Source organism: Rattus norvegicus, chromosome 1, assembly GCF_021556685.1.
Source record: "Rattus norvegicus strain SHRSP/BbbUtx chromosome 1, alternate assembly SHRSP_T2T, whole genome shotgun sequence".
In the NCBI taxonomy this organism is placed as follows: domain Eukaryota; kingdom Metazoa; phylum Chordata; class Mammalia; order Rodentia; family Muridae; genus Rattus; species Rattus norvegicus.
Genome location: NC_141534.1, coordinates 25,447,492 through 25,460,015, shown reverse-complemented (window position 1 = coordinate 25,460,015; position 12,524 = coordinate 25,447,492). Strand labels below are relative to the sequence as shown.

Sequence of the window (12,524 nt, the reverse complement as noted above, 5' to 3'; positions counted from 1 at the left end):
CCTGGGAGCTCTGAGCAGTCTGGTTCGTTGATACTGTTGTTCTTTCTATGGGGTCGCAATCCCCTTCAGCTTCTTTAGCCATTCCCCTCACTCTTCTATTGGGAACCCTAGGCTTAGTCCAATGGTTGACTTCAAGTATCTGCATCTGTGTTAGTGAGGTGCTGCCGGAGCCTCTCAGAGGACCGCTATACCAGGATCCTGTCTGCAAGAACATGATTACTTTTTTTAAAATATGAATTTGTTTTAAATTCTATTCCTGTCAAGCATTAGTCTCCTTATTTGTCTCTAGCTTCATCAGTTAAATAAACATAAAATAATGGAAGATGTGGAATTCTAATAAGTTTATTATGACATATTATGATTCTGAAAGTCCCACCATTTCTCCTTTAATAGCACACATCTGGCTATCATTCAGAATTTCCTGTTTAAGTCACAGTGAAAGTTTTAAGAAAAGCTTTAAGTTTCAATTGTTAAAGATGTCAGGTATTGTCTAAAGGTTGGGGAGACGAAAAACACCAAGTTGACTCGTGAAGGGGCCCATGACTCCAGCTACATGTGTACCAGAGGACAGCCTTATCTAGCATCAGTGGTATGGGAGGCCCTTGGTCCTGTGGAGGCTTGTTGTCCCAGTGTTCAAGGAATTCCAAAGGGATGAGGCAGAAGCTGGTGATTGGGTGGGTGAACATCCTTTTAGAGGCAAAGCAGAGGGGAGATGGGATAGAGGGTATGGGAAGGGAGAACAGGAAGGGGAACAGTATTTTAAATGTAACTAAGTAAAATAACCAATAAAAAATAAATTAACTATCAAACCCTGAAAAAAAAGAGGAATGAACCGTTTAGGATGGCCATGAATCTAGGAGGCAACTTGTTCTCTGATGTGGCTCAGACCAGAAACCTACACTGGGACCTGAAACCTGTGACTATTAGGAAGACACATTTCCAGGGACTCAGGGCTTTTCTAGCTTCCTCTACTTCTACTTCTTTTGTATTTCTCACTTAATTATCCTGTTGTTACCATTCTTTCCCTAGCAAGTCCTTTCTTTGTAAACTGCCTTTTGTACGCCTTTGAAAAACATTTGCCTTTAATTCCTCCGAACAGTATACCTAGGCAGGAATGTGCTATGTTTTCTGAACTGAATTCTTAACTTACACTATTTATCTCAATGAAAATAGTTTATCCCAAAGCAGTCTCTTTATTCGTTTGAAGAAATAGTCTTGTTATTTAAAAATGTGACAGGTTTCTAAGCTCTGTAAGCAGGCTTGTGTAAAGATTTCCCCAGGACTTATTGTTGGTCCCTCTAGAGACTGAAACCCAGAATTAACAAAGACTGATTCAATGCATCCATCACAATCTGTACACAGCAGACAGAGGTAGATGAAAATGAGAGAAAAGGTGAAAGACTGCCTAATTATGAGTTTGTATAATCCCTGGATTCTCCTTACTAGCAAGAGAATGATTCTGTTTTGAATTAGAATGTCATATAAGGGTCCATTGAAGATTTCAGTCACTATAAGTGGTTATACACAGAGAAATATACTGGCAGCCTGTTGAGGTAGTCCAGTTATACCAACGCTCTTGACTGGGGCAAAGAACATATTAACTGACGCTTCTTTTCTCTTAGTTTGTTTCCCTTGTAACGTAGCAAGAAAATCTCCTCTAAGCTTTATCTCCTAGATTTTTAACATTTGTTTCTCCTCGCCTTAAGAGGACTTCTCAGTAGAATATGTGGATATAGATAGATCATATAAATGTAAGTATATACATATATATTCAGATATAAACACAGATACAGATATTGGTCAGTCTTGCTAATATTCATTCCATGCACATGCTACCAGAGAAACATAAAAATATCAGGTAATGTGCTGGGTATGTTTAGAGCCTGTTCTAACACAGTGTGAAAAGAAACAAAAGCTGTAGAGTAATTTGAATAACTGTGTGAGAAGTAAGGAAAATTAAGGCTTAATTAAGGAATTATCAAGCTAACTATGTTATTTATTACCATGGCACATATTTTTAGTAGTTTCATCTCTCAGCTAATTTGCCAGAGTGAGGACTAAGGAAGAATTATAGTCCTTTACACATTCCACCAATGCCATTTGATGTCCTTTTGATTGGCTTTAGTTACAATGGCTAAAGTAAAAGACTCCAGGTTCTTTTTAGCTAGCTACTCAGATAGCTGCCACAATTATTTCTCCTTCATCCTGATCAGGCCTTCCCTTTAATGTAGAAATAGTGACAAAGCTGCCTCACCAGCTCTTTCCAGAGTCTTTTGTTTGATAAACAGGTTTGTCAGCATTGTCTCCTTGCAGAATTTTTATTTTTCTATACACGTTGAACACTACACAAAATTCCAATAGCAATACCTAGTGTTTTTGGAGGTAGGGTGTTCAGCCCTCTGTAGAGGGTTCTTTGCATAGGTCTATAATTTCCACTTGAGACAGAATGTTTTACATTTTGGGTCTGCACTATTTTAAGGCAATGTCAAGCTATTCCACCAGCATTGGAGTGATGAGTATCTTTGAGGCAACATTTTTTATGATCATACCTCCATCAGCACTAGGGGGATATATTCAAAACGGTTCTATCAGTGTCCAGACAGAACTGAAGGCATAGTACAAATTCTACATTCATGCAACTACTGTACTGTACTTGTTATTATTCATTGACCACACTGGTTCTGTATTTATTCTTATATGACTGGTTTGTCTTGGATCTCAACAAGAAAAAATATTGTGGAAAACTATTTTTCTTTTAAAATTTGGTTCTTCAAGGCAGGGTCTTTCTGCATAGCTCTGGTAGACTTTTTATTACAGAGCCCAAATTCACCTCCAACTCATTGCAATCCTCCTGTGTCAGCCTCTCCAAGTATTGGTATTACAAATTTGTGCTACCATTCTTGGTTTAGGAATGAGTTTTTAAATTAATGATAGAAGGAATAAAATTGTAAAAAGTGAACTATATGGCAAGCAATAAATTAAACCAACCCTATGGGCAGGACCTATGTGGCTATGCTTCTTCAAAGTTTGACCATATTCTACTCCAACATCTGCCTTTTGCCTTTGCACTGGATTATTTATAATTATTTATATTACCCTTTGGAAATATTGACCCGTATATTTTACTCAATAATTCTGTTTGATGATTAATATGTTGTTTGTAGGGATGAAAAATGCCACTAACAACTCCATTTTATCTTCATTTTCTTGTGCTTGAGTATTCGTGCAGCACAGAAACTTGTATCTTTCCTACACACAGGGAGTGAAAATAGACAGAGCAATAACACTAGATATCCTTAGGTATCCTACTGAGAATATTTAAAGCCTGTTGTAAAATAGTGTGAAAAGGAACAAAAAAAGGCAGAGTAATTTGAATAACTGTGAATAATCGAAACATCCTGGAAAAAAATCATACTAATGACTTAATATTCCATATGGTAGTCACATAACACCCAATTCTGTTCCGTGCACTATAATACATGAGCCTGATTATATAAATTATGTGTTTTCCCAGAGGACTATGATATTTCATGTTATTATAAACAGTTTCCTGAAAGAAACTGATAAATTATGTATATTATTTCAAGTCATAAAATACTATCAATTACACTCAATTTAAAACAGGAAGAAAGATTGGCTGACTGCCAAATATGCCATTCCTCTTTGAATGTAATTGTGAATTTAACTGCAACATAGAGCCCATTAAATAACCACTGTAAACTATTAACATACCGCTACTTTATCTTTTATCCAAGAAACATTTAAATTTCAGCTTCATGACTATTGTTGAACAGATACATGGGTGTAATATTTTTAATCAAATAATCTGTAAAAATACTTTTTCTTCGAAAGAAATATTTTAAGCTCCTTTCTCTTTTTGATGGAAACTCTAAAGCCAGAAGATTCATTTTTTAGGGTAGTATAATGTATGTATGTATGTATGTATGTATGTATGTATGTATGTATGTATTTATTTATTTCCAACATTATAGCTGTATTTAGTTTACTTACCTTCAGTATTGGTTTTATCCCCTTTTTAAAAATTGGATATTTTATTTATTTACCTTTCAAATGTTATCCCCTTTCCCTTTTCCCCCATCCAGAAACCCTCTATCCCCTCCCCATCTCCCTGCTTTTATGAGGGTGCTCCCCCACCCATTTCTGCCTCCCATCCCTAGCATTGCCCTACACTGGGGCATCAAGCCTTCTTAGGACCAAGGACCTCTCCTCCTGTCGATGTCGGACAAGACCATGCTCTACTACATTGGCAAATGGAGCCATAGGTCCCTCCATTTGTACTCTTTGGTTGGTGGTTTAGTCCTTGAGAGCTCTAAGGGGAGGAGGGTGGTGGCTGGTTGGTTGATATTATTGTTTTTCCTATGGAGTTGCAAACCCCTTGACCTCTTTCAGTCCTTTCTCTAACTCCTCCACTGGGGACCCCGTGCTCAGTCCAATGGTTGACTGTGAGCATCTGCCTCTGTGTTTGTCAGACTCTGGCAGAGCCTCTCAGGAGACAGGTATATCAGGCTCCTGTCAGCAAGCACTTCTTGGCATCAGCAATAGTGTATGGGTTTGGTATCTTTATATGCGATGGATCCCCAGGTTGGGCAGTTTCTGCTCAACACTTTGTATCTATATTTCCTTTAGACAGGAGCAATTCTGGATTTAAATTTTGGAGATGAGTAGGTGACAACATCCTTAAAAACAATGACTTCATGAAATTATTAGGCAAATAGCTGGAACTAGAAAAAATTATCCTGAGTGCAGTAACCCAGTCACAAAAGAACACACAAGGTATGCACTCACTGATAAGTGTATCCTAAAAGTGCCCTAAAGCTGATAAGTGGCCTAAAACTTGGAATACCCAAGATAAAATTCAAAGACCATATGAAGCTCAAGAAGAAGGAAGACCAAAGTGTGGAGGCTACAGTCCTTCTTAGAAGGGAAAACAAAAGTACTCACAGGAAGCATAGGGTGGAAGGGCCTTAGGAGAAATAAAGGAGTTGGAGGGGGGGAAAAGGAGAGCAGGATCAGGTATGGGAGGAGGCAGGGATGATAGACAGAGGGTCAGGATTTTGAACAGATGTGTGTAGCAATGGGGATGGGGAACTGGGCTTAGCCATCAGGAAGTCCCAGATGCCAGGAAAACAAGAGGCTCCCAGGACTCAACAGGGATAACATTAGCTGAAATTCTCAACAAAGTGGAGAGAGAAACTGTAGAGACAATATCCAGAAGTTAGTCATAGCAGAAGATTCATTTTTTTGTACTGTAATCTTTTTTTTCTTTTTCTTTTTTTCTATTAACTTGAGTATTTCTTATTTAAATTTCGAATGTTATTCCCTTTCCCGGTTTCCGGGCCAACATCCCCCTAGCTCTCCCCTTCTTTATGGGTGTTCCCCTCCCCATCCTCTCCCCATTACTGCCCTCCCCCCAGCAATCAAGTTCACTGGGGGTTCAGTCTTAGCAGGACCAAGGGCTTCCCCTTCCACTGGTGATCTTACTAGGCTATTCCTTGCTACCTATGAGGTTAGAGTCCAGGGTTAGTCCATGTATAGTCTTCAGGTAGTGACTTAGTCCCTGGAAGCTCTGGTTGCTTGGCATTATTGTTCATATGGGGTCTCAAGCCCCTTCAAGCTCTTCCAGTCCTTTCTCTGATTCCTTCAACGGGGGTCCTGTCTCAGTTCAGTGGTTTGCTGCTGGCCTATGTATTTGCTCTTCTGGCTGTGTCTCTCAGGAGAGATCTACATCCGGTTCCTGACGGCCTGCACTTCTTTGCTTCATCCATCTTGTCTAATTGCGTGGCTGTATATGTATGGGCCACATGTGGGGCAAGCTCTGAATGGGTGTTCCTTCTGTGTCTGTTTTAATCTTTGCCTCTCTATTCCCTGCCAAGGATATTCTTGTTTCCCTTTTAAAGAAGGAGTGAAGCATTCACATTTTGATCATCCATCTTGAGTTTCATGTGTTCTGTGCATCTAGGGTAATTCAAGCATTTGGGCTAATAGCCACTTACCAATGAGTGCATGCCATGTGTGTTTTTCTGTGATTGGGTTACTTCACTCAGGATGATATTTTCCAGTTCCAACCATTTGCCTATGAATTTCATAAAGTCATTGTTTTTGATAGCTGAGTAATATTCCATTGTGTAGATATACTACATTTTCTGTATCCATTCCTCTGTTGAAGGGCATCTGGGTTCTTTCCAGCTTCTGGCTATTATAAATAAGGCTGCTATGAACATAGTGGAGCACGTGTCTTTTTTATATGTTGGGGCATCTTTTGGGTATATGCCCAAGAGATGTATAGCTGGGTCCTCAGGTAGTGAAATGTCCAATTTTCTGAGGAACCTCCAGACTGATTTCCAGAATGGTTGTACCAGTCTGCAATCCCTACAATGGAGGAATGTTCCTCTTTCTCCACATCCTTGCCAGCATTTGCTGTCACCTGAGTTTTTTTGTTTGTTTGTTTTGTTTTTGTTTTTGGAGTTCTGTAGGCTTCTTTTATGTTTATGGGCATTTCTTCCTTTAGGTTAGGGAAGTTTTCTTTTATAATTTTGTTGAAGATATTTACTGTCTCTTGAAGTTGAAAATCTTTGCGGTCTTCTATACCTATCATCCTTATGTTTGAACTTCTCACTCCGTCCTGGATTTCCTGGATGCTTTGTATTGTGAGCTTTTTGCATTTTACATTTTCTTTGACATTTGTGTCATTTGTGTCTATGGTGTCTTCTGCCTCCAAGGTTCTCATTTCTATTATCTTGTATTCTGTTGGCAATACTTGGGTCTATGACTCCTGATCTCTTTCCTAGGTTTTCTATCTCTAGGGTTGTCTCCCTTTCTGATTTTTTATTGTCTCTATTTCCATTTTGTTTTTACATTTTTTTTATTAACTTAAGTATTTCTTATTTACATTTCGAGTGTTATTCCCTTTCCCGGTTTCTGGGCCAACATCCCTCTCCCCTTCATGGGTGTTCCCTTCCCCATCCTACCCCCATTGCCGCCCTCCCCCCAACAATCGCGTTAGTCTTAGCAGGACCCAGGGCTTCCCCTTACACTGATGATCTTACTAGGATATTCAATGCTACCTATGAGGTCAGAGTTGAGGGTCAGTCCATGTATAGTCTTTAGGTAGTGGCTTAGTCCCTGGAAGCTCTGGTTGCTTGGCATTGTTATTCATATGGGGTCTCAAGCCCCTTCAAGCTCTTCCAGTTCTTTCTCTGATTCCTTCAACGTGGGTTCTATTCTCAGTTCAGTGGTTTGCTGCTGGTCTTCGCCTCAGTATTTGCTGTTCTGGCTGTGTCTCTCAGGAGAAATCTACATCCGGCTCCTGTCGGCCTGCACTTCTTTGCTTCATCCATCTTGTCTAATTGGGTGGCGGTATATGTATGGGCCACATGTGGGGCAGGCTCTGAATGGGTGTTCCTTCTGTGTCTGTTTTAATCTTTGCCTCTCTATTCCCTGCCAAGGGTATTCTTGTTCCCCTTTTAAAGAAGGGGTGAAGCATTCACATTTGATCGTCCGTCTAGAGTTTTATGTGTTCTATGCATCTAGGGTAATTCAAGCATTTGGGCTAATAGCCACTTATCAATGAGTGCATACCATGTGTGTTTTTCTGTGATTTGGGTTACCTCACTCAGGATGATATTTTCCCGTTCCAACCATTTGTCTATGAATTTCATAAAGGCATTGTTTTTGATAGCTGAGTAATATTCCATTGTGTAGATGTACCACATTTTCTGTATCCATTCCTTTGTTGAAGGGCATCTGGGTTCTTTCCATTTTCTGGCTATTATAAATAAGGATGCGATGAACATAGTGGAGCACGTGTCTCTTTTATATGTTGAGGCATCTTTTGGGTATATGCCCAAGAGAGGTATAGCTGGATCCTCAGGCAGTTCAATGTCCAATTTTCTGAGGAACCTCCAGACTGATTTCCAGAATGGTTGTACCAGTCTACAATCCCACCAACAATGGAGGAGTGTTCCTCTTTCTCCACATCCTCGCCAGCATTTGCTGTCACCTGAGTTTTTGATCTTAGCCATTCTCACTGGTGTGAGGTGAAATCTCAGGGCTGTTTTCATTTGCATTTCCCTTATGACTAAAGATGTTGAACATTTCTTCAGGTGTTTCTCAGCCATTCGGCATTCCTCAACTGTGAATTCGTTGTTTAGCTCTGAACCCCATTTTTAATAGAGTTATTTGTCTCCTTGTGGTCTAACTTCTTGAGTTCTTTGTATATTTTGGATATAAGGCCTCTATCTGTTGTAGGATTGGTAAAGATCTTTTCCCAATCTCTTGGTTGCCGTTTTGTCCTAACCACAGTGTCCTTTGCCTTACAGAAGCTTTGCAGTTTTATGAGATCCCATTTGTCGATTCTTGATCTTAGAGCATAAGCCATTGGTGTTTTGTTCAGGAAATTTTTTCCAGTGCCCATGTGTTCGAGATGCTGCCCTAGTTTTTATTCTATTAGTTTGAGTGTATCTGGTTCGATGTGGAGGTCCTTGATCCACTTGCACTTAATCTTTTTACAGGGTGATAAGCAGGGATCGATCTGCATTCTTTTACATGTTGACCTCCAGTTGAACCAGCACCATTTGCTGAAAATGCTATCTTTTTTCCATTGGATGGTTTTGGCTCCTTTGTCAAAAATCAAGTGACCATAGGTGTGTGGGTTCATTTCTGGGTCTTCAATTCTGTTCCACTGCTCTATCTGTCTGTCTCTGTACCAATACCATGCAGTTTTTATCACTATTGCTCTGTAATACTGCTTGAGTTCAGGGATAGTGATTCCCCCTGAAGTCCTTTTATTGTTGAGGATAGTTTTAGCTATCCTGGGTTTTTTGTTATTCCAGATGAATTTGCGAATTGTTCTGTCTAACTCTTTGAAGAATTGGATTGGTATTTTGATGGGGATTGCATTGAATCTGTAGATCGTTTTTGGTAAAATGGCCATTTTCCCTATATTAATCCTGCCAATCCATGAGCATGGGAGATCTTTCCAACTTCTGAGGTCTTCTTCAATTTCTTTCTTCAGAGGCTTGAAGTTCTTATTGTACAGATCTTTTACTTGCTTGGTTAAAGTCACACCGAGGTACTTTATAATATTTGGGACTATTATGAAGGGTGTCGCTTCCCTAGTTTCTTTCTCGGCTCTTTTCTCTTTTGTGTAGGGGAAGGCTAGTGATTTATTTCAGTTAATTTTATACCCACTCACTTTGCCGAAGTTGTTTATCAGCTTTAGTAGTTCTCTGGTGGAACTTTTGGGATCACTTAAATATACTATTATATCATCTGCAAATAGTGATATTTTGACTTCTTTTCCAATCTGTATCCCTTGATCTCCTTTTGTTGTCTGATTACTCTGGCTAGAACTTCAAGAACTATATTGAATAAGTAGGGAGAGAGTGGGCAGCCTCGTCTAGTCCCTGATTTTAGTGGGATTGCTTCAAGTTTCTCTCCATTTAGTTTAATGTTAGCAACTGGTTTGCTGTATATGGCTTTTACTATGTTTAGGTATGGGCCTTAAATTCCTATTCTTTCCAGGACTTTTATCATGAAGGGGTGTTGAATTTTGTCAAATGCTTTCTTGGCAAGAAGATTCATTTTTTTTATTAACTCGAGTATTTCTTATATACATTTCGAGTGTTATTCCCTTTCCCGGTTTCCGGGCAAACATCCCCCTCCCCCCTCCCCTTCCTTATGGGTGTTCCCCTCCCAACCCTCCCACCATTGCCGCCCTCCCCCCATAGACTAGTTCACTGGGGGTTCAGTCTTAGCAGGACCCAGGGCTTCCCCTTCCACTGGTGCTCTTACTAGGATATTCATTGCTACCTATGGGGTCAGAGTCCAGGGTCAGTCCATGTATAGTCTTTAGGTAGTGGCTTAGTCCCTGGAAGCTCTGGTTGCTTGGCATTGTTGTACTTTTGGGGTCTCGAGCCCCTTCAAGCTCTTCCAGTTCTTTCTCTGATTCCTTCAATAGGGGACCTATTCTCAGTTCAGTGGTTTGCTGCTGGCATTTGCCTCTGTATTTGCTGTATTCTGGCTGTGTCTCTCAGGAGCGATCTACATCCGGCTCCTGTCGGTCTGCACTTCTTTGCTTCATCCATCTTGTCTAATTGGGTGGCTGTATATGTATGGGCCACATGTGGGGCAGGCTCTGAATGGGTGTTCCTTAAGTCTCTGATTTAATCTTTGCCTCTCCCTTCCCTGCCAAGGGTATTCTTTTTCCTCATTTAAAGAAGGAGTGAAGCATTCACATTTTGATCATCCGTCTTGAGTTTCGTTTGTTCTAGGGATCTAGGGTAATTCAAGCATTTGGGCTAATAGCCACTTATCAATGAGTGCATACCATGTATGTCTTTCTGTGATTGGGTTAGCTCACTCAGGATGATATTTTCCAGTTCCAACCATTTGCCTACGAATTTCATAAACTCGTTGTTTTTGATAGCTGAGTAATATTCCATTGTGTAGATGTACCACATTTTCTGTATCCATTCCTGTGTTGAAGGGCATCTGGGTTCTTTCCAGTTTCTGGCTATTATAAATAAGGCTGCAATGAACATAGTGGAGCACGTGTCTCTTTTATATGTTGAGGCATCTTTTGGGTATATGCCCAAGAGAGGTATAGCTGGATCCTCAGGCAGTTCAATGTCCAATTTTCTGAGGAACCTCCAGACTGATTTCCAGAATGGTTTTACCAGTCTGCAATCCCACCAACAATGGAGGAGTGTTCCTCTTTCTCCACATCCTCGCCAGCATCTGCTGTCACCTGAGTTTTTGATCTTAGCCAATCGCACAGGTGTGAGGTGAAATCTCAGGGTTGTTTTGATTTGCATTTCCCTTATGACTAAAGATGTTCTACATTTCTTTAGGTGTTTCTCAGCCATTCGGCATTCCTCAGCTGTGAATTCTTTGTTTAGCTCTGAACCCCATTTTTTAATAGGGTTATTTGTTTCCCTGCGGTCTAACTTCTTCAGTTCTTTGTATATTTTGGATATAAGGCCTCTATCTGTTGTAGGATTGGTAAAGATCTTTTCCCAATCTGTTGGTTGCCGTTTTGTCCTAACCACAGTGTCCTTTGCCTTACAGAAGCTTTGCAGTTTTATGAGATCCCATTTGTAGATTCTTGATCTTAGAGCATAAGCCATTGCTGTTTTGTTCAGGAAATTTTTTCCAGTGCCCATGTGTTCGAGATGCTGCCCTAGTTTTTATTCTATTAGTTTGAGTGTATCTGGTTCGATGTGGAGGTCCTTGATCCACTTGCACTTAATCTTTTTACAGGGTGATAAGCAGGGATCGATCTGCATTCTTCTACATGTTGCCCTCCAGTTGAACCAGCACCATTTGCTGAAAATGCTATCTTTTTTCCATTGGATGGTTTTGGCTCCTTTGTCAAAAATCAAGTGACCATAGGTGTGTGGGTTCATTTCTGGGTCTTCAATTCTATTCCATTGGTCTATCTGTCTGTCTCTGTACCAATACCATGCAGTTTTTATCACTATTGCCCTGTAATACTGCTTGAGTTCAGGGATAGTGATTCCCCCTGAAGTCCTTTTATTGTTGAGGATAGTTTTTGAATTTTGTCAAATGCTTTCTCAGCATCTAATGAAATGATCATGTGGTTCTGTTCTTTCAGTTTGTTTATATAATGGATCACGTTGATGGTTTTCCGTATATTAAACCATCCCTGTATGCCTGGGATGAAGCCTTCTTGATCATGGTGGATGATTGTTTTGATGTGCTCTTGAATTCGGTTTGCCAGAATTTTATTGAGTATTTTTGCGACGATATTCATAAGGGAAATTGGTCTGAAGTTCTCTTTCTTTGTTGTGTCTTTGTGTGGTTTAGGTATAAGTGTAATTGTAGCTTCGTAGAAGGAATTCGGTAGGGCTCCATCTGTTTCAATTTTGTGGAATAGGTTGGATAATATTGGTATGAGGTCTTCTATGAAGGTTTGATAGAATTCTGCACTAAACCCGTCTGGACCTGTGCTCTTTTTGGTTGGGAGACCTTTAATGACTGCTTCTATTTCCTTAGGAGTTATGGGGTTGTTTAACTGGTTTATCTGTTCCTGATTTAACTTCGATACCTGGTATCTGTCTAGGAAATTGTCCATTTCCTGAAGATTTTCAAATTTTGTTGAATATAGGTTTTTATAGTAAGATCTGATGATTTTTCAATTTCCTCTGAATCTGTAGTTATGTCTCACTTTTCATTTCTGATTTTGTTAATTTGGACGCACTCTCTGTGTCCTCTCATTAGTCTGGCTAAGGGTTTATCTATCTTGTTGATTTTCTCAAAGAACCAACTTTTGGTTCTGTTGATTCTTTCTATGGTCCTTTTTGTTTCTACTTGGTTGATTTCAGCTCTGAGTTTGATTATTTCCTGCCTTCTACTCCTCCTGGGTGTATTTGCTTCTTTTTGTTCTAGAGCTTTTAGGTGTGCTGTCAAGCTGCTGACATATGCTCTTTCCTGTTTCTTTCTGCAGGCACTCAGCGCTATGAGTTTTCCTCTTAGCACAGCTT

General features: G+C 40.0%; 1 protein-coding gene across 25 annotated transcripts in view; it reads left to right on the top strand.

Moving 5' to 3' along the window:
- Trdn (triadin) overlaps positions 1 to 12,524 on the top strand; it is a 450,291-nt gene that overhangs the window by 163,854 nt on the left and 273,913 nt on the right.